The sequence below is a fragment of the Pantherophis guttatus genome, chromosome 4 (genome assembly GCF_059756535.1).
Source record: "Pantherophis guttatus breed Tessera chromosome 4, ASM5975653v1, whole genome shotgun sequence".
NCBI lineage: Eukaryota > Metazoa > Chordata > Lepidosauria > Squamata > Colubridae > Pantherophis > Pantherophis guttatus.
The window spans coordinates 157477598-157505145 of record NC_142066.1 but is presented as its reverse complement, the minus strand read 5'-3'; the positions used below and the strand labels follow the sequence as shown (position 1 = coordinate 157505145).

The following is a 27548-nucleotide window of genomic DNA, read 5'->3' as shown; positions in this document are numbered from 1 at the left end:
CCAGTTTATTTTTTATTTTATTCCATTGCATTCCATTTTATTCTGTTCCATTTTTTCATTTTAGTGTTTTATTTTAAATTTTGTATCATTTTATTTTAAATTTTGTTTCATTTTATTTCATTACATTTTATTCCGTTCTTTTTATTTTGTTTTATTTTAAATTTTGTTTCATTTTATTCTTCCATTCTTCCATTTTTAATTTAATTTTATTGAATTCCTTTTTATTTTAAATTTTATGTAATTATTTTATTACATAATTTTTATTGCATTCCTTCATTTTATTTTTTATTTTATTCTATTTTTTAAATTTTATTTTTTTATCTTATTTTATTCAATTTTATTTTATTTCATTTATTTTAAATATGTAATGATTTTATTTTACATAAACTTTTATTCCATTCTATTCCTTTATTTCATTTCATTTTTTAATTTTATTTTAGTTTTCATGTGATTTATTTTTATTTATACTTCATATTTTCTAATCACCCATCTCTCCTTCGCCTTTCCTGCAGACAACCCCCCTTGTCCCAGAATTGATCACATTTTCAATTCTTTCCATTCATAGCTTTATACTTCCAGGATATTCTAATGTACAGTATTATGCAGGCAGTCCTTGTTTAGTGACCATTCAACATTATGACATCAGTGAAAAGAGTGACTTAGGACCGCTGTTCACACGATTGCTAGGGCCTCCCCCATGGTCAGGTGATCAAAATCCAGATCTTTGGCAACTGACTTGTATTTATGACAATCGTCACATCCTAGGGTCGCCCGATCCCCTTTTAGCGACCTTTCTGACAATGAGGAAGGGTGATTTGCTTAACAACCATGGCGCTAGTTTAACTGCAGGGATTCACTTAATAACTTTGGGAAGAAAGGTCATGAAATGGAGGAAAAACCACTTAGGAAATGACTTGCAGGATCCAGGCGCTCCGAATCAAAGTCCCGATGCTTGGCAACTGACTCGTCTTTACGACGGTTGTGGTGTCCCTGCAGGGCTCATATGATCCCCTTTCGCAACTTTCTATCCAGCAGAGTGAATGGGGAAAGCCCGATTCACTTAACAACTGTGACGACCACAAAATTTAGGTCTTTAAGTGAGTTTGCTCTGTTTTAAGAGTTTTCTCACCTTTAAGTGAATCACAGTACTTGAATTAAGTCACCCAGACGTTAAGTGAATTGGGCTTGACTGCTCGTTGGAAGGTCACGAAAGGAGATCACATGACCCCAGGACTGCGACCGTCATAAATGTGAGTCCATCGCTAAGGCTCTGATCATGGGGATGCTATGATGGTTGTAAATGAAAAAGTCCCTTTTTTCAGTGTAACTTTGGACCATCTCTAAATGAACTGTTGTAAGTTGAGGAGTAACCTGTATTCATGACAGGGATCCCCTTTTACGACCTGACAAGCCAACACGGAAACTAGATTCACTTAACTGTTGCTCACATAAAATGATTGATTTGCTTAATGAATGGAAAAGTGATAAGATGGAGCCAAGTTTAATATGTCTCACTTAGCGACAGAAATGGGCCTGTAAATCGAGGTCTACCTGTCATTCCAATTGATAATCCGTTAATTATTCCCCTGCTAATTTCAAAATCCAATCTGAAATTCCCTATCAATTTCGAAGTTGTGCTGTGTTGTGTGTTGTATTGCCGAAATGCCAGTGGATGGAGTTGTGATTCCATGCTGGAATGTGTTGTGTGTTTAGCAGAGATTCCCCCCCCCCCCGTCCCGTAGTCCTCGACTTACAACACTTCATTTAGTAACCGTTCAAAGTTGGAATGGCTTTGAAAAAAAGGGGCTTACGACCGTTTTTCACACGACTGTCAAAACTTGGAGGCTTGGCCACCAACTCACATTTATGACGGTTGAAGCGTCCCGGACTCGAGTCATCTTTTTACCACCTTCCAACAAGCAAAGAATCCAGAAACCAGACTCGCTTAACAACCGTGTTCCTAACTTATAACGACTGCTGAGATTCGCTTAATGACCATGGCAAGGACGGTCGTAAAAACGGGACCCAAGCCACAGAGCGAATTTGCTAACTTTGAACCACTGCTGGCGAGTCACTTAACGAACAGGAGGGGAAACATTGTGAAACGGGGGCGAAAGTCAAATGTCTCGCTTAGAGACCTACAGCTCCATTACAGTCCTAAGTAAAAGAACTACTTGCAAAATAAGAAAACGCCTCTTGAACCGTGCTTCTGATCGTACTTTTTGTTTTTGTGGAAAGGAATGTTTTAACATGGGGCAAAATTCATTTTAACAAATGTCTCGTTTTGCAAGCTAAATTTGGGGCTCACTTGTCATAAGTGGAGGACTGCCTGTAAAAGAAGAAAATGCCTCTTTTGAACTGTGCTTCTGATCATGGTGTTCATGGCTGCAGAATGGAATTTTAAAATGGGGCAAAACTGACTTTGACAAATGTCTTGCTTAGCGACCTAAATTTGGGGGCTCCAAAACCCAAATTTGGCGGTTATATGTCAAGGACTGCCTATAATAAAACACACACACTTCTTTTTAACCGTGCTTCTGGTTACAGTTTTTGGGTTTGCGGGAAGGAATTTGCTTTGGTGCCATCCAAGCAAATTCTGGATTTTTTTCCCCCCTTGACGAATTCTCTAAAAATCTCTTCCCCTCCCGCCCCATGGAAACAAAAAATTCAAAATACAGAGTCGTTAAACAGGGCGCCACCTTTCCATCTTAAATATTTCCCTTTCATATAATAAAAATAAAATAGAATAAAATAAAAATAAATTAAAAATAAAATAAAATTAGAATAAAATAAAATAGAATAAAATAAAAAATAGAATAAAATTACATTAAAATAAAATATAAAATAGAATAAAATAAAATATAAATTAGAATAAAAATATTGAATAGAATAAAATAAAAAAATGGAATAAAATTACATGAAAATAAAATATAAAATATGAGGACCCAGATTATGGGGGCAATAAACTGACTTTGTATAAATATACAAAAGTATGAAGGCTATTGCTTAATGCATTGTAAGCCGCCCTGAGTCTCTGGAGAAGGGCGGCATATAAATCAAATAAAAAAATAAAATAAAATAAAATAAATATAAAATAAATTAGAATAAAAATAAAATATTGAATAGAATAAAATAAAAAATATAAAATTAGAATAGAATAAAATAAAAAAAGGAACAAAATTAAATGAAAATAAAATATAAAATAGAATAAAATAAAATATAAAATAAATTAGAATAAAAGTAAAATATTGAATAGAATAAAATAAAAAATATAAAATTAGAATAGAATAAAATAAATGGAATAAAATTACATGAAAATAAAATATAAAATAGAATAAAATAAAATATAAAATAAATTAGAATAAAAATAAAATATTGAATAGAATAAAATAAAATAGAATAAAATAAAAAAATGGAATAAAATTACATGAAAATAAAATATAAAATAGAATAAAATAATAAAATATAAAATAAATTAGAAAAATAAAATATTGAACAGAATAAAATAAAAAATAAAATTAGAATAAAATTAAAAATAAAATGAAATCTTAAAAAATAAAATAGTAGTCTAAAATAAAAAGAACAGAATCGTATGAAATTAAATCATAACAAAATAAAATATAAATAATAAGATAAAATAAAAGGTGCAAACACTGACACACGCACACACAGCCTGCACAATCTGGGTTTGGAAGGCCCTAGAAAGAGGAAGTTTCCTCCTCGACCTGCCAAACCTGCCTTGCAATTCCAGCTGGGATGCTTGGAGGAGGGCCGGGGCCCCGAAGGCGCCAGACGGGCCTCCTTTCCTGCTTCCCTCTGGATTATGCCAAGAATTATTGCCGGGGCGTTGCCCGAGTGACTGGTGCACCGCCCATGCGCCTCCCCATGCCCTTCTCCTGTCCCTTCAATTGCAGAAATAAACCTCTCGCCCTTAACAGTCATTTTATCTTGTGGAAGGGGAGGGTTGGGCTAGATGACCTCCCAGGTCCCTTCCATCTCTCTTATTTCATGATTCTGTAAAGGTCTCCTGCTTGAGCAGGGGGTTGGGCTAGATGACCTCCAAGGCCCCTTCCACCTCTATTCCGATTTATGGATTAATATGCTGTGCCAAGCCTGCTGTCCCTTTTATGTTTCACTCATTATTTCAACAGACATACTGATATTTGGAATTTTTCTACCCTCATTCCTCTTTCGGTTTCTCTTCTTGGCACGGGATCATGGGCGTGTGGCCTTTCCAGAAGGGCCGGAAAACAGAAAAAAAAAAAAAGAACAAAGCTATTTATAAAAACAGTAAGCAGGCTCGTTATTAATTAATAGCCTCAGGGGTTCAAAAAATGAAGTTGAAAATAAAAAAAATTGGATTTCTGATGGGAAAAAAAATGGCTTTTCCCTCCCTCTAAGCCTTTTCTCTTGCAATTATCCAAAGCTGGAATTATTAAAAAAAAAAAAAAAAAAATTATTGTGCAATATTTTTTCTCCAAAGAATTGCCAGAAGAAAAAGCCTTAAAGATTATTATTGTTTTTTTAAAGTGTAGGGAGTCCTCGATTTACAACAGTTCATTTACTAACAATTCGGAGTTATAAGGTACTTAGGAGCATTTTTCAAACTAACGACCGCTGCAGCATTTCTATAGTCACGTGATCTAAATTCAGACACTCGGCAACTGATTCATGTTTATGACGGTGGCAGCGTCCTGTGGTCATGCGTTCCCCTTGGCGACCTTCCGACAAGCCAAGTCCAAAGGGAAGCCCGATTCACTTAACAACAATTTGACCAATTGAACATGTACAGTGATTCGCTTAACGACTGCAGCAAGGAAGAAAATGGGACAAAACTCAGTTAACGGAATGGAAATTTGGGACTCAATTCTGGTCGTATTGAGGCAGGAAACCTTTATATCGTTTCAGACCAATGGTTGTCCAATCTCTTCTTCAATTCCTGCAATGCTCAACAGGGGGCAGCACCTAAATAAAAACTTATACAGGATTGAATGGGGTTAATTAATGGATGGGAGACCACCAGGAGATCCAGAACTATAACTCTTAAGAAACAATTGGGGGGGGGGAATCACAGGGAACAACTTCTGGCGTGCCAAAATCCCCCACATATATTCTCTCTTTATGTACTCTGCATTTTCACCTAGGGGTAGCTAGGACGGTAGGCCTTTGCATTGAGCAAATCACGAGCTTTCTTTTTTTATGGAAAAGACAGGCTAGAGGAAAAATTAAAACACTGATAAGGTTAGGTTGCACAGTGTGACTATGTGAGACTATCCAGGAGCAAATACATCACACAGGTTTGTAATAATAAATAGTGGTTTATCTCTACAAAAGAATATACATACACATACTAGGCAAAGGTCAAACAATCAGCAGCTACAGCACGGAAGCACACACGGAGAGAGAGATACACCCTCAACAGGGCCTCTCTTTTAATACAGCCTCTTAAAGTGCTAACAGTCAAATAGCCATCATTGCATCGGTTCAGCATTACAGTATTACAGCAGCTGGTCAGCTATTAAATCATCATTACCTGATAGAAATCTCGCTTTCAACATTATTCCTTGGGGGGAAAATGCTGTATTGTGTGAATTTGGAATCCCTTTTTGTAGTGCCTAGACACGGTTTTGTACGAAGAGATCCAAAACAAAGAGAAGGAAGAGAAGAGAAAAAGAGAACAAAACCCAATAGAAAAAATAATTGAACTGAATAGAGAATAGAATAGGGAACAGAATAGAGTACAAAGAGAATAGATAAGAGAGTAGAAAAAATAAAATAGAATATAAAGCAGAACAGAAAAGTGGTAGAATAAAACAGAATAGAACAGAATTGAAAATGGAATGGAATTGAATGGAATAGAACAGAGAATAAAGAAATATAGAATATAGAACAGAACAGAACAGAAAAGTGAATAAAATAAAACTGAACAGAATGGAACTGAAAATTGGAGAATAGAGAATAGTCTAGAATAGAACAGAATAATAGAGAATTTAATAATGTAGAATAGAATATAGAGTAGAAAAGAAAAGAAAACGAATAGAAAATAAATTACAATAGAATAGAGAACGTAATAGAAAACAGGACAAAATAGAAAACAGAACTGTATAAAATAGAAAATAGAATAGGGAACAGAACAGAACATAAAAGGATAGAAATAGAACAGAATAGAAGCATAGAGCTGGAAGGGACCTCAGAGGTCATCCAGTCCAACCCCCTGCTCATATTGCCAACCACAATCTTTTTAATCTGCTGGATTTAGGAGCATCCTAAGAAGATCCTCCTAACCTAGGATAAATTCCTAACCGATATCCTCAGAAAGTTGCCAGAACATGTCTCCAAGGAATCTCAACGGAGTTAACAAACCAGGTTTCCAAAATTGTATGGACAATTAATCTCCACTCACAATTTACTCACTAAAATGGTTTCATCCTAAATCCTGGAGATCTTTTAAGCCCTTCTTAACCTTTTACGAGTACAGGTCGCTAGATTATGGCAGCAAAAATAGCAAAGGGCTTTGTAGAACTTTGAAATCGACGGCTGTGGGAGGAAGCTAAATCGATCCCAAGTATTTCCCACTTCTTCACGGGTTTAAAATTTTCTAGACCAGGATTTATCCAACTTGGTGAATTTAAGAGAGGAAGGACTTCAACTCCCAGAATCCCCCAGCCAGCCTGCTTTAAAAGGGATGGACTTCTTGCTGGTTGGGGGATTCTGGGAGTTGAAGTCCACCTGCTTTAAAGTTGCCAACACTATTAAGAGATTATATTTCCTCACCGACGTGTTTGTCTATTAACTTTTGGCTGCGTAGGAGGGTGGGAGGACTATAACCTGTTTTTCTAGCCCTTTTATTTCCCCTTTCGCCCAGCTTCATTCAAACTGAAACCTGGGTTCAAAACCACCCTCCCTCAATTCCTCCTCCTGCTTCACCCCAAATCTCCACCCAAGATCCCTTAGAACTCCGGATTTACTCCAGGTTTTTCCTCCTCTTTGCAAATCGTAAGGATCCTCACCTTTTGGAAAGGGGGAGAAATTTGGATTTCTCCAGATTTTCACTGTGCATTGAGCCAGCTTCCCAAACGGGACAGGAGGGAGGTCGGGTCAGGTCTGCCACGGGATCTTGGCACGGCCTTTGCCCGCTTGGCCATGGAAGCCACGGAGAGCTGAGTCACGGTATCGAGTTCGGGAAGCGACAGCTGCTAAAGTGAGCTGGATTTTGGCAGCAGACAAGAAGCTGCTGGACTACAGGGATGAACAGACTTTTGCTATCCATCTATCCTCCCCTCTCAAAGCCAGGTGGCTGGGGGATTAAGGGAGTGGTAGTCCTCCCCTCTCAAAGCATGCTGACTGGGGGATTCTGGGAGTTGAAGTCCATCCCTCTTAAAGCACGCTGGCTGGGGGATTCTGGGAGTTGAAGTCCATCCCTCTTAAAGCACGCTGGCTGGGGGATTATGGGAGTGGAAGTCCACCTCTCTTAAAGCACGCTGGCTGGGGGATTCTGGGAGTTGAAGTCCATCCCTCTTAAAGCACGCTGGCTGGGGGATTCTGGGAGTTGAAGTCCATCCCTCTTAAAGCACGCTGGCTGGGGGATTATGGGAGTGGAAGTCCACCCCTCTTAAAGCTTGTTGGCTGGGGGATTCTGGGAGTTGAAGTCCATCCCTCTTAAAGCACGCTGGCTGGGGGATTATGGGAGTGGAAGTCCACCTCTCTCAAAGCATGCTGACTGGGGGATTCTGGGAGTTGAAGTCCATCCCTCTTAAAGCACGCTGGCTGGGGGATTATGGGAGTGGAAGTCCACCTCTCTTAAAGCATGCTGGCTGGGGGATTATGGGAGTGGAAGTCCACCTCTCTTAAAGCACGCTGGCTGGGGGATTATGGGAGTGGAAGTCCATCCCTCTTAAAGCACGCTGGCTGGGGGATTATGGGAGTGGAAGTCCACCTCTCTTAAAGCACGCTGGCTGGGGGATTATGGGAGTGGAAGTCCACCTCTCTTAAAGCACGCTGGCTGGGGGATTCTGGGAGTTGAAGTCCATCCCTCTTAAAGCACGCTGGCTGGGGGATTATGGGAGTGGTAGTCCTCCCCTCTCAAAGCATGCTGACTGGGGGATTCTGGGAATGGAAGTCCACCCTTAAAGCATGCTGGCTGGGGGATTATGGGTGTTGAAGTCTTCCCCGCTCAAAGCCAGGTGGCTGGGGGATTAAGGGAGTGGTAGTCCTCCCCTCTTACAGCATACTGACTGGGGGATTCTGGGAATGCAAGTCCACCCTTAAAGCATGCTGGCTGAGGAATTGTGGGAGTGGAAGTCCCTCCCTCTTATGCATGCCGTATGGGGGATTGTGGGAGTTGAAGTCCACCTGTCTTGAATTTGCTGTGGTTGTGATACAACACCCCAGAATAAATACCCTTGTGGTTTTGGATGCAACCCGGCAATACTGACACATTTCTGCTACTTTTACTCTGTGTATGAAGCGGAACAGCCTTAAAGGAAGAATAAATCTTTATAATCCCCCAGCTAGAAGCCAGCCAAGGACTCACCCAGTTTGGCTCTGGTGTGCCTGACTTTTCTTTATTTATTAACAAAAGCCCCAAGGCCGACACACTCCAGCTGGGTGACTCTGGATGGCACAAACATAGCATCGAAAACAAACAAGAAATTGCGCGATGGCAAACACACCCTGCAACGTGAATCACAACAAAATAGAACCATGGAATGACAGAGCTGGAAGGGAGCTCGGAGGTCATCTGGCCCAACCCCCTGATCAAGCAGGAGACCTTTTGAGAATGATAGAATAACAGTTGGAAGGGACTCGGAGGTCATCTAGTCCAACCCCCTGCTCAATGACCCATACTCCTCAGCAAATCCCTCTTCTACTTGTGGGGCTGGCAGTCGGCCCTTGTCAGGGTAATGATTATTTAATAACTGAACAGCTGCTGTAATTTTGTAATACTGTAACGATGATGCAATGGTAGCAATGAGTCAGCATTGTTATTTGACTGCTACTGCTTTAAGAGGCTGTAACATAAGAGAGGCCCTTATGTTGGGCGTATCTCTCTCTCCCCCTGTGTGTGCTTCTATGCTCTAGTTGATGATTGATTGCCTGACTCTGCCTAGTAGATGTATGTATATATTCCTTGTAGATAAACCACTATTTGAAAGACAAACCTCTGTTTATTGTATTTTGCTTTTGGGTTATCTCAAAATAGTCGCGCTGTATGCACTCTGACAGCCCTCCACTCAGTATTGTCTTGATGCTCCCTACAAACAAACATTGCATAGACAGGTAGTCCTCGACTTAATGACCAGAATTGAGACCAACATTCATGTTGCTAAGACGGTTGTTAATTGAGAGAAAATAAAGGAAACCAGAAAGAAAGAAGGAAGGAAAGAAGGAAAGAAAAGAAAAGAGAGAGAGTAATAAATAGAAAAAAAGAGACAGACAGAAAGAGACATAGAGAGAAAAAGAGGAAAAAAAAGAAAACAAAAGACAGAAAGAAAGAACAAAGGAAAGAGAAAAGTCAGGGAAAGAAACAGAAAGAAAGAATAATACCCAGAAAGAAAGGGAAAGGATGCCGAGAGAGAAAAAGAAAAAAAAAAGAAAGTAAAAGAGACATAGAATGAGAATGAAAAGAGACAGAAAGAACGAAAGAAAGAAAGAAAAAGTGACAGAAAGAAAATAGAAAGAGAAATAGAGAAAAAGAGAAAAAGAGGGACAGAAAGAAAAAAACAGAAAGAAAAGGAGACAGAAAGAGAGAAAGAGAAAAAAGGGAGAAAATAGAAAGAGAAATAGAGAAAAAGAGAGACAGAAAGAAAAAAAACAGAAAGAAAGAAAAGGAGACAGACAGAGAGAAAGAGAAAAAAGGGAGAAAGTAGAGAAATAGAGAAAAAGAGAGACAGAAAGAAAAAAAAACAGAAAGAAAGAAAAGGAGACAGAAAGAGAGAAAGAGAAAAAAGAGAAAGAAAATTAGAAAAAGAAAAAAAGAACGAGACAGGGAAAGAAACAGAAAGAAAGAGATAGATAGATAGATAGATAGAGAGAGAGAGAGAGAGAGAGAGAGAGAGAGAGAGAGAGAGAGAGAGAGAAGGGGCGTGTCATCTCCGAGCCTGAGCCCCGCCCCCTTCCCCCCTTCCATGTCCCGTGCCTGGAGCCCCGCCCCACGCCCTGCGCGCGAGTTCCCCGGATCCCGCTCGCTGCCCAATTTGGCGCCGCGCGTCCTTCCCCCCGCCCTCGCGCGTCGCCATTGGCCCGCGAGACTCACTCTCGGCCGCCATTGGCCGGCGGGGTAGGCTGCGCAGCCAGCATGTTCGGTTGCGCCTGCGACGGCCTGGGCGGGGCGGCCCCTCCCGCCGGGCGCGCCTCCGGCCTTTGGAGTGATATGCGAGGCTGCATCTGGGGCTGGATGCTCGCCGCCGCCGGCTGCGTCGCCTGCTCGGACCGCCGCCTCCTTGCCAGCTTCGGTAAGCCGGGTCCCTGGTCCCGAAGGCCCGCAAAGCCCCCTCGAGCGGCGCCCCCTCCCTGGTTTCTCCTGCCTGGGCGCCCGGGGGCGCCACCTTGACGGTCCAGAGGCGCCCCTGCATGCTCGCTGCGGGGAATCCGCGTTGGAAGCGGGGGGGGGGAGGTGGGCGTTGTCCCGGGGGGGGAATTTCCATACGGGGGGGGCGGGGATCTTTCCAGAAGCCTCTTTGCAAATGCAATGCAATTGGGGAGGGGTCATTTGTGGGGAGGGGTGGGGAGGGGTGGGGCCCCCCTCCCCTCCTCCCTCTCCTCCTTGGGGTGCGCCCCTCCCCTCTCTGTCCCCCCCTCCCTCTTTGCAATTTGCAAAAAAAAAAGGAAAATCGTTGCAAAAATCATATATTTTTTTTGCAATGCTTTTTTTTCTTGTCTCTTTTTTTTTGGAGTTGATTGCAAACTTTTTTTCCCAGCCGGGAAGCGGGTTTTTTTTTTTGCAAAAAAAAAAAGGGGGGGGAGGTAGGGCTTAAAAGCCAAGAGAAAATTTGTGGACGGTGGGGAGGGGGGGGGGGCTTGTCCTGGATGCTTGGAAGAATAAGTATGTATTTTTTTTTTTTTTGCAAGCAAGCAAGCAAGGGGCTGATGCCAGGCGTGGTGGTGGGGGGGGAAGGAGAGAGGAGGAGGGTGAGAGTATTGGAGGAGTAGGAAAGTTGCAACATCATCGGGGGTGGGGGTGGAACACCCATCATCCTGATCCTCAGGGTTGATGGGGCTTGGCATGAGGAGGAGAAGGGAGCAGAGGCCTGTCAGCAGAGAAACGTAATACATTGAATAAATATATTATTCATATATATGTGTTTCTGTGTGTGTATAGATATATGTATATTAGATGTATAGATGTATGTATGTATTATAGATATAGAATAGAATACAAATAAGAGACCAGAACTGAATAGAGAAATTGGAAAGGAATGGAATGAGAACTTTATTGTCACTTTGAATGTACACTAATTGGCATACATTAAAATGAAATTACATTGCATACAGCTGTCAAGGGGTCCCCATGTATGTCTGAATATGTACGTATGTGTATATGTATATTGAAAAATATATACATTTAGGGTTTGGTTTTAATGGTGGAAGCCGCCCAGAGTCATCCTGTCAGGGAGATGGGCTGTATAGAGGTTGAAACAAATGAATAAATTGAATATATATATATTATTTCTAGATACATATTTAAATATGTATATAAACTTAAGTTTTGGTTTAAATGGTGGAAGCCTCCTGGAGTCATAAGAGAGATGGGTGGTACGTATATTAAAAAAATATATAAATTGTATAAATATAGTATTGACAGCTATATATTTTAATGGTGCAAGCTATCCAGTGTCATGTGGCAAGGGAGATGGGCGGGATGGATATTTAGCAAATGAATAAATTGAATACATATAGTATTGACAGCTACTGTATATTTAAAAATATGTATGCTTAGGGATTCGTTTTAATCGTGGAAGCCGCCCAGAGTCATCTTGTAAGGGAGGTGAGTGGTACAGATGTTGAACAAATGAATAATTTGAATAAATACATTATTTCTATCCATATATTGAAAAATGTACCTATGTAGGATTTCATTTTAATAGTGGAAGCCGCCCAGAGTCATGTTTAAGAGAGATGGGCGGTACAGACATTTAATATATGAACAACATTGAATAAACATAATTATATCTGTATTTATACACACACATACACACTTTCCTTTTAATGGTGGAAGCTACCTAGGCCATTGTAGGAGAGATGGGTGGTATAGATGTATAATAAATCAATCAATTGATTAAGTATGTATGGATAGATAGAAAGATAGGTAGGTAGTTAGATAGTTATAGATAGATATGAATAGATATATATATATACAGAGATATAGACAATTAGAGATAGATACAAACGATTGACAGAGAGATGATAAAGATGATGGATGGATGGAAAGATAGATATAGATGATAGATTGAGAGAGAGAGAAAAATGATTGATGGATAATATATGGATGGAGAAAAAGGGAGGAATGAATAGAGACGGATATGTAGAGAGATAGATGGACAAATAGATGGATAGATAGATGATACATTAGAGATAGATTAGAGGTAGGTAAGTAGAGATGGATGGAGAAATTGGGATGGATATATATATATATATAGATATATAGGTAGACAATAAAATAGATAAATAGATAAAGATCTGGGTGGAGAAATAGGGATGGATGGAGAGAGAGAAAGATGGGTAGAGATATGGATGGATGGATATGGATAGAGAATGATGATATTAATAGAGATAGATATGAATTGACAGAGAGAGAGAGATGGATAGAGAGAGAGAGAGAGATAGATATATTAGTTTATGTGTTCTGGGTTTCATTTTTAACGGTGTCAGCTGTCCTGAGTAGCTTTGCGGCCGGATGGACCTGCAGGAAATTTAATAACTAATTTTTTAAAGAATAAATCAGCACAAACATCTGTCTGGCGCAGCTGCAGGCCCTCCCCAAGGACCCCCGTCGCTCTGCCCAAACGCCAATCGTAGCTTCCCCGCCCCTCCCCCAAAAAAGACTTCCCCATCCAAAACGATGCTCCTTCACACAACTTGTGATTCCCACACAAACCCGCACAAGGATATCTGGCTTCGATTTGGGGTGGGGGCTTGGTTGGAACCCCCCCCCTCACCCCTCCTTTCCTCTCCTTCCTTCCTTCCTGCCCGGTGACGTGGTGAATTTAAATCACTGACTATTTATATCGCTGGGACAGATCCGGATTTAGCAACACCAGTTGTTACGGCCGAAGAATTAAAACGGGAGAGCGGGTGGTGGCCGAAGGTTTCTGGGGTAGATTTGAACCCCAGAGCTGAGGAAGGGGCTTCTAGCCCACCCACCTACCCACTCGAGATATTTTAAAATTTCTCTTCATTTTTACTGCCCCGAAAAAAAAAGAGGTTCGGCTTTCTTGAAAAGTTTGCAAAAGATTGCACGATTTTCACATGTACGAGAACGGCAACTGGTCCTTGGCTTAACGACCACGACGGAGCCCTGGGGCGCTGTTGTTAAATGAGACATTTCTTCAGGGAGTTTTGTCCCATTGGCTGCCATTGATAAGTCAATCATGGCCATTATTAAGTTAGTAACCTGGTTGCGGAGTGAATGCAGGTCTCTTACGACCGCAGGCGAGGCCCAAGCTTTGCGTTGTTAAACGAGACATTGGTTCAATGAGTTTTGCCCCATTTGGCCACTATTCTGGCTGCTGGCGTTCAGTGAATCCCTGCTGTCATTAAAAGAGTTCCACAGTCATTAAACGAATCTGGTTTCCTGCTTTTGTCAAAAAGGGGATCACGTGACCTCAGGATGACACGACCGTTGTACATTGAACCAATTGCCAAGCATCTGAATTTGGACCACTGACCAGCGGGGTGCTACAAAGGTCGTAAGTGTGAAAAACGGTCATATGTCACATTTTTTTTCAGTGCCATTGCAATTTAGAATGGTTACTAAGCAAAACGGTCACTATAAGTCAAGGACTATTTGTATTGTGTTATTTCATTCGGTTTTGTACTTCCCACTAGCTCTGGATTGAGTTAAGCCCCCCTCCCCATTGCTTCCCCATGAGATTGATGGACTTCAACTCCCAGAATTCCTCAGCCAGCCATGACAACTTTTAAAATTTATGGACTTCAACTCTCAGAATTCCAAAGCCATCCATGGCTTATTTAATTAATTAATTAATTAATTAATTAATTAATTAATTTCTATACCGCCCTTCTCCCGAAGGACTCAGGGCAGTGAACAGATTAAGATTTCATATACATATAAATTTTTTTTTTTATAAACAGTAAATAATAAAGATTTAAAGATTTATTTAAAGATTCGTGGACTTCAACTCCCAGAATTCCTCATCCAGCCATGTTTGACAGGAATTCTGGGAGTTGAAGTCCACCCATCTTCAAGCTACCAAGATTGAGAAACACTGACCTAAAGACTTCAGTAATCACTTCGGAATTATAACAAGGTTTGGGTAAACCAAGAATGTCGGTTTAAAATTGGGTTGTCATTTATACTTGGCAGAGAAACTAGCTAATCACGTGACAATAGTTTCTGAACATATTTTCGACTTGTAAGTCGTTAATTGATATGCATATTCCCAGAGGCACCCTTGGGCTGCTTTTGATTTGTCCAAATGTTATCCAGCCTTTTGACAAGCCATGATCCGAAAAGGAACCCAACTAGTCCTCAACTTATAAACCACAATGGAGTGCAAAATTCCTGTTGCGACCTTCCAATGGGGAAGCCGGATTCACTTAACGACTGGGTGACTAACTTAACTGCAGTGATTCACTTCACAACGGTGGCAAGAAAACTCGTAAAATGGGGCAGAACTCGCGAAATGTCTCACTTAACAACCGAAATGTGGGGTCGTAAGTCAAGGACTTTCTGTATTTCAGATTTCCACATCAGCGTGCGCCCATCACTAAGTTATCCAAGCTAGAAACTTAACGTGGAGCCTAAAATTTTTGTCACTAAGCCAGACGGTGGTTCAGTGAATCTTGTCCCATTGTATAACTTTCCCACAGTGGTTTAGTGAATCGCACCAGTGGTTTAGCAACACGGTCGTTAAATGAATCTGCCTTCCCCATCGATGTTCTGGGTCAGAAGGTCGCAAAAGGGGGATCACATGACCCCGTGCGCTGCAACCGTCATAAATACGAGACCTTTGCCAAGTGTCTGCATTTTGATTCCCTTGGAGCTTAGTGTGAACAATGGCGCTGAGTCAATTTTTTTCCAGCTGTTCTAATTTGAAACGATTACTGTAACTCAAGGACTACCTGGAACATGGTTGTTAAGCGGATCTCCCCCCCCCCGCCCCCCTGAAACGTCGCAGAAATGGCATCCCGGAATGCTTCGACTGTCATAAATTCGAGTCTTTTTTTTTTTTTGCTTTAATTTATATGCCGCCCTTCTCCGGAGACTACAATGTGTTAAGCAATAGCCTTCATACTTTTGTATATTTATACAAAGTCAGCTTATTGCCCCCACAAACTGGGTCCTCAATTTACCCACCTTAGAAAGGATGGAAGGCTGAGTCAACCTTGAGCCTGGTGAGATTCGAACTTGCAGTAATTGCAGGCAGCTGGTCTTAATAACAGGGTGCTTTAGACCACTGTACTACCAAGGCTCACCATCTGAATTTCGATCTTAGGACCCTGCTGATGCTACGACGGTTGGTGGGAACTGTGAAAAACGGCTCTTAAGTCACTTTGTTCAGTACTGTTGTAACTTAGAACGGTCGCTAAATGCATCATCGTAAGTCGAAGACTCACTGGACGCCTGGATTTTTTGTTCCTTTTTCCTTCTCCGTTCCTTTTTCCCTCCTCTATCTTTGGAGTTTCTCAATTTTCCGAATTTTCTTTTTTGTTATAATTAATGTTAATTAAAGGCCCGGCGTCCCATTTTTTAATCAAAGGCGAAAGAAAAAAAGAAACAATTACCAATTTGAATAATGAGCAATTAAGCCTGCAAAACCTTAGCAACAAATAAAATGAACAATTAATGGTCCTTGATTTACAACCGTTCGTTTACTGACCATTGGAAGCCCTGAAAAATGGGATTTAGGACTGTTTTTCACGCTTAGCGACCGTTGCGACATCCCCGAAATCTGACTCGGGTTTGTGACGGTTGCAGAGGCCCAGGGTCACCGACCTCTTTTTGTGACCTTAGGACGGGGAAAGTCAATGGGGAAACCGGATGCACTGAACGACCGTGGGTGGGTGGGTGGGTGGGGAATCAACTGAACGTTTGCAGGGATTCACTTAACTCCAGCGGAGAAAAGTTGTAAAAGGGGAGAAAAGAAATGTCTCACTCAGCAACAGAAATATTGGGCTCAATTGTGGTCATAAGGTGAGGACTACCTTTATACATACATATCCATCTCTCTCTCTTTCTCTCTCTCTCCATCCATTTCTCTCTTCTATCTATCTATCTATCATATCTATCTATCTATCTATCTATCTATCTATCTATCTATCTATTGTCTATCCATCTGTTTATTTGTATGTCTGTTTATCCATCTATCTCTTTCCCTTTTTCTCTCTATCTCTACCTCTTATCTATCTATCCATCTCTCTCTCTCTTTCTATTCTGTCTCCCTCCCTCTCTCTCTCCTGCCTGCCTACCTTCCTTCTTCTTTCTTTCTTTCTTTCTTTCTTTCTTTCTTTCTTTCTTTCTTTCTTTCTTTCTTTCTCTCTCTCTCTCTCTCTCCTTCCTTCCGTCCTTCCTTCTCCCTGCCTGCCTTCCGTCTTTCCTTCCTTCTGCCTGCCTGCCTGCCCTCCTTCTCTTCCTTCCTTCCTTCCTTCCTTTCTTTCTTTCTCTCTCTCTCTCTCTCTCTCTCTCTCTTTCTTTCTTTCTTTCTTTCTTTCTTTCTTTCTTTCTTTCTTTCTTTCTTTCTTTCTTTCTCTCTCTCTCTCTCTCTCTCTCTCTCTCTCTCTTTCTTTCTTTCTTTATTTATTTATTTTCTTTCCCTCCTACCCCTCTTCTACCAACAACTGGAAGGATTCCCTTAACAACAGCATTGCTCCCTGCAGAACCGCACGGATTCCCTTAACACCGGCGAGAAAACCGACCCAAATTTTTTTTTTAACCATCGTCTCATTTAATTAACCAGGCACATTTTTCCTGCTCCATTGTGGCCGTAAATCGAGGATTAACCTGTATCCCTTCCCTGGGATCGTAGAACAGAACCATTTTGGGGGGGGGCATGCGGTCCTGCAAAGCGGCTCCGGGCCCCTTCATTGGCCCTTGGCCACATCTGGAGCGCTCTCTCTCGGATTGCTGACAATGAATTGGGAGGCGTTGATATTTTCGCTCTGGTCTTTTGTGTTCTCCCTGCTAAGCAACGGTTGCCAAATTCAGAGTCCAAGAATTAGTAATGAGTGTGTAATGAACGTATTGCCTAAATGGCCCATTTATTCCTTTTTATTTTATTTCTTATTTTTTGCTCATAGTTTGGCATGTTAACTCCTCTTGGCTCCTCTCCTTATTTTTAATGGGCCAATATCGGTTGAGCTCCCTGACTCTGCAAGATTCAAATCTGATTTAATTGTGGTATACCGGTTTTTCTGAACAATAATCCCATTGTTTTTACCCCGGAATTAACATGCAATTACTTTTCCTACCTAACTCCTTAAGAATTACAATGACCTGCCCAAATTTAGATGAATTAGATCAATAATGTGAAATAGGGAAACAAGGGGATTGTCGTACATTTAAAAATGGTAGTCCTTGACTTATAACCATTGGTTTAGTAACGATTCAAACTTACCACGGAGCAGAAAAAATTGATTTAGGACCATTTTTCACACTTACGACCATTGCACCATCCCCATGGTCACATGGAGGGGAGGACCAGAATCTCCCAGCCGGCATGCTTTAAGAAGGGTGGACTTCAACTCCCAGAATCCCCCAGCCAGCTTGAATTCTGGGAGCTGAAGTCCACACTTCTGAAAACCGCTGAGATGGAGAAAAAGTGCCCTAGAAGTTGTAGATACTCCACCTCTAGATAATTTTATTAACACCAGCCACACCGAATGACTTTTCCTACAGCTTGCAAGAGGGTTGAGCTAGATGATCTTTGAGGTTCCTTCACAATTCTGTGATTCCGGGAGGGAGGAAAAAGTACAACAGGCCTTCAAAAATGTGAGAGTTTAGTGGCATTTTGCAGGCTTGATAAATTTGCTTTTTTTCCCCAGTTTTTTTTTGTTTAGGGCAGAGAATGTCGCCGTAGGCAGAAAAAAAGGTCAGTTATTATCAATGGAAAATTTGAATGTATGAGAGGCATTCATTCCTGCAAATGCCTCTTTTGGAAGAGAAAAAAAAAACTTTTAAAAACTTGGAATTTTCTCCCATTTTCTGAAAGTTAGGGGTCGTCATAGATATTTGGGCATTTTGGGGGGGGCGGTATGCACAGAGGGAGCCTGGGAAGGGGTCTTGATTGGATTTAAGCTAAGAAGAGTTGGAGAATGGATAATATTGAGGAAGGGGGGGACCCGAAAAAAGCATGAGAAATTGTGTTTGAAGATAATTAATTGTAGCTCGGGGTTGAATTGTGGTGCTCTCTTGGCTGGATGGTTTTTTGGAGACGTTTCATGATCCAACAAGGGAACTACATCAGTGCTATAAGGAAGGGGGGGATTTGTGGAGAGGAGGAGGAGGAGGAAGAAGAGAATGAGGAAGAGGAGAAAGGAGGAGGAGGAGGAGGGGTTGTGAGGTCCTTGGTACTCTCTAAGCTGGGTGGTTTTTCTCGCAGACGTCTTACGATCCAACTAGGTTACAGCATCAGTGGTAGAAGGGAATAGAGTTGAGGAGGAGGTGGTGGGGAGGAAGAGGAGGACTATATGGTCTTTGCTGCTCTCAATCCTGGTAATCATCTTGCAAAAAGTTTCATCAGTGGTAGCCATCCTCCTCCTCCTCCTCCCTGCAACCTCCTTCCCTTCTTGCACTGATGATGTTCCCTAGTTGGGTCATGAAATGTCTGTAAGAAACCCACTCAGCTCAGAGGAGCCCCCAGGACCCTAATAATTCAACCCTTTCTTCTGTTCAACCCTAAGATTGTTTTCCAACGGAGTAGAAGCTCTAAGTGGTTTGTTTAATTATGGCTTAGCCTGCTCTCTGAACCCAGTCATTGTGGTTACGTCAGTCACCGTGGGGAGGCCAACCATGGTTTGGCTTGATGTGTCAGTCCCTCTTGGCTGTCCCGCAGCATCAAAAAACATTTTTAAAGACTTCTTTGAATTCTTAGGGACTAGTATCATTATTATTATTTTTTACTTCTGATCCCCGGGAAGACCTCCGACATCGCTGGTCTTGCGATATATATGTAGCCCTCGACTTGCAAACGTTCATTTAGTGACCATTCAGAGTTACAACAGCGCAGAAAAAAGGGACTTGGGACTCTGTTTCACACTTATGACTGTTGCAGCGTTTCCCCCATGGTCACATGATCAAAATTGGGGCACTTGGCAACTGACTTGTATTTATGACGGTCGCAGTGTCCTGGGGTCAACCTTCCGCCGAGCAAAGTCAATGGGGAAGCCAGATTCAGTGATTCACTGAAGAGCTGCAGCGATTCACTTAACGACGGTGGCTAGAAAGATGTCAAAATTGCAGGGATTCACTTAACGATGGGGCCCAGAAAGGTCGTACAATGGGGCCAACTCACTTAACAACCAACTACCTCCACAGTGTTAGCGATTCACTTAACAATAGTGGCCATAAAGGTCGTAAAACGGAGCAAAGCTCACTTAACAACCAGCAACCTTAAAAAAATGCAGCGATTCACTGAGGAACGGGCCAGACAGGTTGTTCAATGGGGACAAACTCACTTAACAGCCAACAGCCTTCACAGTGCCAGTGATTCACTTAACGACGGGAGCTAGAAAGATCATACTGTGGGGCCAAACTCACTCAACAACCTTCACAACTCCTGTGGTTCACTTAACCACGGTGTGCAGGAAGGATGTTAAAACAGGCCACAGCTCCGTTAAGAGTGGAAAGTTCAGTTGTAAGTTGCGGTTGTAAGTTGAGGACTACCCAAACTCACGCCTTGTTGGCCACAACCGATTGTGTCAGTTGCGAAACCGGCCGGGATTACAGGCTGATCGGAAAGTTGGTCACAGGCCAGGATTGATCATTTAAAATGCAAACCCTGATTTGATCTTAGGGTGCTCCCACTCCCCTAACTCCTTTGGCTCTGAGTTCAGCTGGAATCTGGCACCCCGTTGCCTTTTGAACTCGAGGCCTGCCTTTGGAAAGAGCGTGTGGGCTCAGGCGGGCTGTGGAATGCGGTTGGTTAACCTTCTTTTTCCAAGCCTGACAATGATGGTTTGTTTCCGCTGGCCCGACGCCTAGATCCCCGAAGGCGAAGGTGGGGTGGGGTGGGGTGGGGAAGGAGCCACCCAGATTAACCCGTGTTAAGCCGGGATGAAAATCTCTGTTTATGCGCGGAATTCAAGGATATCTATTTGGGAAGATAATTTCAGCTAGTCCTCGAGTTACGACCCCAAGCTTAGGTCGCTAAACGGGGTTTCTGAGCAGAACATTCATTTCGTTTGCGTATGACCACAATTGAGGCCAAGATTCCTGTCGCTAAGCGAGACGCTTGTTCAGTGAGTCTGGCCCCAAGTGGCGACCTTTCTTGCTGCCATCGCTAAGCGAATCCCTTCTGGTGTTCACTAAGTCACACGGTTGTTAAGTGAAACCTAACTTCCTGCTTGTTGGAAGGGTGTCAAAAAGGGGATCGCGTGAGCCCAGGACATGGCGACTGTCATAACTATGAGTCAGTTGCCAAAGGTCTGAATTTTGATCCCGTGAGGGTAGGGATGTTGCGACGGTGTGAAACAGGGTCCTAAGTCCTGTTGTGAGTTCGAATGGTTGCTAAGTAGAGTTCACTTAGTGACCGTTCAAAGGAACAACAAAAGAAGTGACCTCAGACCAGTGTTCACACTTAACGGCCGTCATATCATCTCCGTGGTCACGTGACCACAATTCAGACATTTGGCGTCTGACTCGTATTTATGACCGTGGCAGCGTCCTGGGGGTCATGTGATCCCCTTTCAAGTCAACGGAGAATCCGGATTTGCTTAATGACCTCACTCTGCACTGATTCGCTTAAAAACAGTGGCAAGAAAGTTCGTCAGAGGAGGCAAAACTCCCTTTAACCAACGTGTTATTTAGCAGTGGGCTCAATTGCGGTCGTAAGTCGAGGACTACCTAGAAAAGAAATAAAATTGAAATCTGAAAGACCCTTTAGCCAGATAAATTTGGTCCTCCATTGCAGTCATAACTCGACTATAAAAATATAATTTCTGCCCGGAAATCATTGTTACTGTTTTCCAATTTGACGACATCCTCGACTTACAACCGTGACGGCCAGCCTTGACCAATGTTGTATGTCCGTAGTGAAGATTTGCGCTGTATGTAAGGTCATATATCCTTCATACAACCTTCCTATGATGGTCACATAGGAAGACAGTTGTCAAACGGAACCACTGTATGACGGTTGTTGTGGCAGTCACTAACTGAACCCCACCATGGTTAAACATCGTTGTTAAGTGAAACCTGTTGTTTGCTATGGCCCCAACAGTTGGAATTTCAGAACCGGGATGTACGTTTGTTCTTTTTTCGTTCCACGTTGGTTGTAACTTGGAACGGTTACTAAGCGAGTTGTCGTAGAGTGAGGACTTCCAGTAACAAGACTTACCAAAGTGGTTCGATTCCAGCACATCTGGAATCAGCTTGCTGCAGAGTGGATAGGTGCCTGCCCCATGGTCTTCGGAGTACCACTAATTTTTTTCAGGCTGCATGTAATCTTAGCTTGTTCTGACTAGCCAGGTTTAAACCATGAATATTTGAAGTCAAATCTGTACATGAGGGATCCTAGATTCCCCAAATACAGGTAGTCCTCGACTTACAACTATTCACTTAGTGACCCTTCAAAGGTACAACGGCACTGCAAAAAGGGACTTACGACCGTTTTTCACACTTACGACCGTTGCAGCATCCTCGGGGTCACGTCACCCAAATTTGGACACTTGGCAACCGACTCATAGTAGGGTCAGTAGAGGGTTGGTTGGATTGGAAGACCCCCCCCAGGGTTCCTCGCAACACTGTTACTCTTACGATTCTGTAAGGGTATCCTGCTTGAGAAGGGGGTTGGACTAGATGACCTCTGAGGTCCCTTCCCTGTTATTTTATGATTCCCTAAAGCAGTGTTTCTCAACCTTGGAAGCTTGAAGATGGGTGGACTTCAAGCTTCCAAGGTTGAGAAACACTGCCCTAAAGGATCTTCTGCTGGAGAAGGGGGCTGGACTAAATGACCTCCAAGCCCCCTTCCAGCCTTAGATTGCTGTGCTGTGTTCCAAGGCGTCTTCTGAAGCTGCATTTGGTGCCAGGGTTTACAGTTTGGGGCGAAGAGGCGGTTCTTGTTCGGATCCTGGGAAGTTGTGGGTCTTTGTAAGCGGAGTTGTCGAGTTCGGCTGTCCGGTCTGGTGCTGTCTTAATGTGGGAGGATTCCAGGACCCAGAAGGCTGGGCTGACTGCGTGGACCATCTGCCCCAGAGTTGAAATGGTACAAGGCGGGAGGAGGACCGTTACGTCGGAAAGGCTGAGTAAGTTGGCTTTGGAGTTACAACAACGGTGTCAAACTCAAGGCCCGGGAACCAGATCCGGATTAGATCTGGCCAGTGGGGCCACCCTGGAAACGGCGAAGGACCGGCCCCCGTTGCCTCTGCCAGCGAAACGGAGGACGGGGGGGCTCCGTGCGACCCTCCCAAGCTCCGTTTTCGGTGGCAGGGGGGTTGCAGGGGCCATCGCAGCCGAAAACTGAGCTCGGGAGCCCATTTTCACTGGCAGCATTCGGGCCACCACAGCCCCCCTCCCCCCACGACACCAGTGACGTCAAGCTGCCCCCCCCCCCCAAGACCCCTGATGTGGCCCTCAATGAAATGGAGTTTGACACCCCTGGATTAGGAGGTCTTTTCCTTCCTTCCTTCCTTCCTTCCTTCCTTCCTTCCTTCCTTCCTTCCTTCCTAGGTTCCTCCCTTCCTTCCTTCCTAGGTTCCTTCCTTCCTTCCTAGGTTCCTTCCTTCCTTCCTTCCTAGGTTCCTTCCTTCCTTCCTTCCTTCCTTCCTCCCTCCTTCATCTGTCTGTCTTCTGTCTGTCTGCCTGTCTGCCTGTCTGTCATTTGTCATTCACTTTCCCTTCCATCCTTCTACCCATCCATCTATCTATCCCTCTCTATATTTCGTTTGTTCCTTCCTTCCTTCCTTCCTTCCTTCCTTCCTTCCTTCCTTCCTTCCTCCCTCCCTCCCTCCCTCCCTCCCTCCCTAGGTTCCTCCCTCCCTCCCTCCCTCCCTTCCTTCCTTCCTTCCTTCCTTCCTTCCTTCCTTCCTAGGTTCCTCCCTTCCTTCCTCCTTCATCTGTCTGTCTGTCTGTCGTTTGTCATTCACTTTCCCTTCCATCCTTCTACCCATCCATCCATCTATTCCTGTCCCTATATTTCCTTCCTTCCTTCCTTCCTTCCTTCCTTCCTTCCTTCCTTCCTTCCTTCCTTCCTTCCTTCCTTCCTTTTTTCCTTCCCTCCCTCCCTCCCTCCTTCCCCTTCTCTTCCTCTCCCTCCTTTCCTCCCTCTTTTAAAATAAATAAATAAACTTTATTGTCACTGTATGTGTATATGTGTATATCCTATCTCCCTCTCTTCCCCTCTCTCTCCTTCCTTCCTCTCCCTTCTCTTCCTCTCCCTCCCTCCCTCTCTTTCTTCTCCTCGCCTGTCTCCCTCCCTCTCTCCTTCTAAGGCTAAGCAACCCACTTCCTGAGCAAACTCCAAACACCCACAGAAAAAAAACCCCTTTGGATGGAATTTGGCCACGGACGATGATCTCATCCGGCTGACTCAACCAGCCCAACATAACCCCCCCCCAGCTATTCACGCCAAACCAAATCCGGCCGCGGTGCATATGCCGTTGTCGGCAGAGGAGGGGCCGGTTACGCCTCTCTCAGCCAGGGAGGATGTCGCAGCAGGAAATGCAACTGCACAACTTGTGCGGCCGATGATCATGGCAGCCCTGCGAGGCTGAGATGTTTGGTGTGGATGTAAAAATTAAGCCGCCGGGAACGAGGGTGACTCGAACCCGGGACTTCTGGAGAATCAACTGAAGTCTTGGAAGGAGATAACAGACAGTCCTCGATGTTACGACCGCCATTAAGTCCGACATTCGCCATTGCTGATACAATTGTTGGATGTGTTTCGCGTCATTTTAAGCCTTTCCTACCATCGTTGTTAAGTGAAGCACAGCCCTTTAGCAACACGGTTGTTAAGTGAATCTGCTTTCCTGCTGGGCAGAAAAGGAGACCGCATCACCCTGGGATGCTGTGACCGTCGTAAATATGCGTCAGTTGCCAAGAATCCGAATTTTGATCATGCTGCGACGGTCATAAGTGCGAAACACGGTCAGGAATCATTTCTTCCCCAATGTTGGGAAAGGCAGTTCAGTGCCAATGGGGAAGCCAGATTCACTTAACATCCGCATTCCTAACTTAACAATGGCAAATGGGGGAAAACCCATTTAACAACTTAGCAAGAGAAAAACATTGGCTTCCATTGCGGTCGTAAGTCGAGGACTACCTGGAATGGTTGAAGCCATTGTGAAGTGCTTCGATTGTGGGCCCGTCATTTGTCAAATCTGCCAATTCCCCCCCCCCCTTTTCAATTGTCATTTTGATGGCCATCTGGGACATCCTCAAGTTACGAATATTCATTTAGTGACCGATCTTAACTGATTTCAATTTATAGCTCAGTCGAAAAAAAGATAAATATGAATGAGATATACCTATATAGGCGCAACTCGCCTTACAGCCCTTTATTTAATGACGGTTCCAAGTTACCAAGGCACTGAAAATTGGGATTTGTATAACTGGTCCTCGCACTTATGACCGTCGCAGCTTCTTCACATCATCTGATCAAAATTCGGACACTGAGCATGAATTTACTATGTAATCGTTGTCTCCTCCCCAGTTGGCTTCTGACAAACAGTGAGGGAAGCCCGATTCACTTAATGACTGCACAATTCATTTAACGACCACACTGATTCTCTTAACGACGGTGCCCAAAAGGTCTGCTTTGTTCGCTATCTTTCACCTACCTGCTAGTCTTTAGGTTGCCAACCTGAAGTTTTATTGCCTGCTAACATGATTTATTTCCGACTTCTTTGGAATAATTTTATGAAGTTAACAGCCAATGAAGCAAAGTCCTTGTTATTCTCAATTACTCAGTGACTAAAAATAAGATACGTGAGCTAAATTGAGCATAATCCATGTAATAAATCAGTTTTTTCGTGACCCGACAACTGAAATATTATTCATGGCGCCTGGCAGCTCATTGGAAAAATATCTGTCACTCTCCATGCTAAGTGGGGTGGACTTCAACTCCCAGAATTCTCCAGTGAACGTACTTTAAGATGGGTAGATTTCCACTCCCAGAATCCCCCGGCCAGCATGCTTTAGGACTTCAATTCCCAGAATCCCCCAGCCAGCATGCTTTAAGAGGGGTGGACTTCAATTCCCAGAATCCCCTGGCCACCATGCTTGGACTTAAACTCCCAGAATCCCCCGGCCAGCATGCTTTAGGACTTCAATTCCCAGAATCCCCCAGCCAGCTATGCTTTAAGAAGGGTGGACTTCAATTCCCAGAATCTCCCGGCCAGCATGCTTTAAGAAGGGTGGACTTCAATTCCCAGAATTCTCCAGTGAACGTACTTTAAGATGGGTAGATTTCCACTCCCAGAATCCCCTGGCCAGCATGCTTTAGGACTTCAATTCCCAGAATCCCTTGGCCAGCATGCTTTAAGAGGGGTGGACTTCAATTCCCAGAATCCCCCAGCCAGCTATGCTTTAAGAGGGGTGGACTTCAATTCCCAGAATCCCTTGGCCAGCATGCTTTAAGAAGGGTGGACTTCAATTCCCAGAATCCCCCGGCCAGCATGCTTTAAGAAGGGTGGACTTCAATTCCCAGAATCCCCCGGCCAGCATGCTTTAAGAGGGGTGGACTTCAATTCCCAGAATCCCCTGGCCACCATGCTTGGACTTAAACTCCCAGAATCCCCCGGCCAGCTATGCTTTAAGAGGGGTGGACTTCAATTCCCAGAATCCCCTGGCCAGCATGCTTTAAGAGGGGTGGACTTCAATTCCCAGAATCCCCTGGCCAGCATGCTTTAAGAGGGGTGGACTTCAATTCCCAGAATCCCTTGGCCAGCATGCTTGGACTTAAACTCCCAGAATCCCCTGGCCAGCATGCTTTAAGAGGGGTGGACTTCAATTCCCAGAATCCCCCGGCCAGCATGCTTTAGGACTTCAATTCCCAGAATTCCTCAGCCAGCATGCTTTAAGAGGTTTGGGCTTCCACTCAGTTTGCTGGCTGAGGAATCCTGGGAGTTGAAGTCCAACCATGTCCAAGTTTAAATTGGAGCCGATTGGCAAAGCCGTATGATTTTCTATTTCTGGTTTGGTATTGAGTTACCGAAAATTCTTCTGGCAATCTGTGCTCCATCAACCCCGGAGGGTGACTCCCCTGTCCTTATCTTACAAACATGAGTAGTTGCGAGTACTGGTAGTAGAGGCCATGAAACCTTAAAAACAGCAACAACACGGAGATTCAACCATGTTTCGAAATGATAAACCAGATTATGGAACTGAGAAATGACTAATTCATTTATTTGTCATGTAAGCAATCCCCTACCTACGACCAGAATTGAGTCCCAAATTTCTGTCATTAAGTGAGACAGTTAAGTGACTTTTGTCCCATTTTACAGCCTTCGTCACCACTGTTGCTAAGTGAAACACTGCAATTCTTCAGTTGGTAACCCAGTTGTTAAGTGAATCTGCCTTCACCATTGAGTTTTCTTGTCAGAAGGTCGCAAAAGCAGATCACGGGACCCTGGGACATTGCAACCGTCATAAATACGAGTCAGTTCCAAGCATATGAATTTCGATTGCATGACCACGGAGATAGTATGACGGTCGTAAGTGTGAAAAATGGTCTTAAGTTGCTTTTTTCTGAGATCATTGTAACTTTCAACAGTCACTAAAGGAACCGTTATAACTCGAGGACTTCCTGAATTATCACTAGTAGTATTTGACTTACAGCCAAAATTGGGCCAGATTGTCCCATCTGCCCAGTAAGGCAGTTGTTAAATGAGAAACGATTTTACGATCTTTGATGCCATGGTTATTAAGTGAATCACTCTAGTTATGTGAATTTAAACAGTTGTTAAGCGAATCAGGCTTCGTTCCTTGACTTTGCTTATTGGAAACTGGCTGGGAAGATCCCATAGGGAGATCCGGTGACTGAGGGATCTTTCAGCCGCCGTAAACATCCTCCACCTGACGGGAGAATGTTACAGCGGTCGTAAGTGCGAGGACCAGTCATAAGTCCCTTTTTATCAGTGGGGTTGTAATATCAAACAGTCACTAAACGAATGGATGTAAGTCAAGGACTTAACTACATAGCCCATTTCACCAGAAA

At 43.3% G+C, this 27548-nt stretch overlaps 1 protein-coding gene across 50 annotated transcripts in view; it reads left to right on the top strand.

Moving 5' to 3' along the window:
• The first annotated feature begins 10269 nt into the window (after positions 1-10269).
• The window catches only part of LOC117658030 (uncharacterized), a 131527-nt gene continuing 114248 nt past the window's right edge, over positions 10270-27548 (top strand). For 45 of the 50 annotated variants that reach the window (XR_015734158.1, XR_015734157.1, XR_015734153.1 and 42 more), the window contains exon 1: positions 10270-10454. The gene's annotated coding sequence lies outside the window, so the exon portion shown is untranslated. The remainder of the gene's footprint in view (positions 10455-27548) is intronic. The other 5 variants (XM_087893187.1, XM_087893184.1, XM_087893183.1 and 2 more) reach the window with 2 other exon arrangements.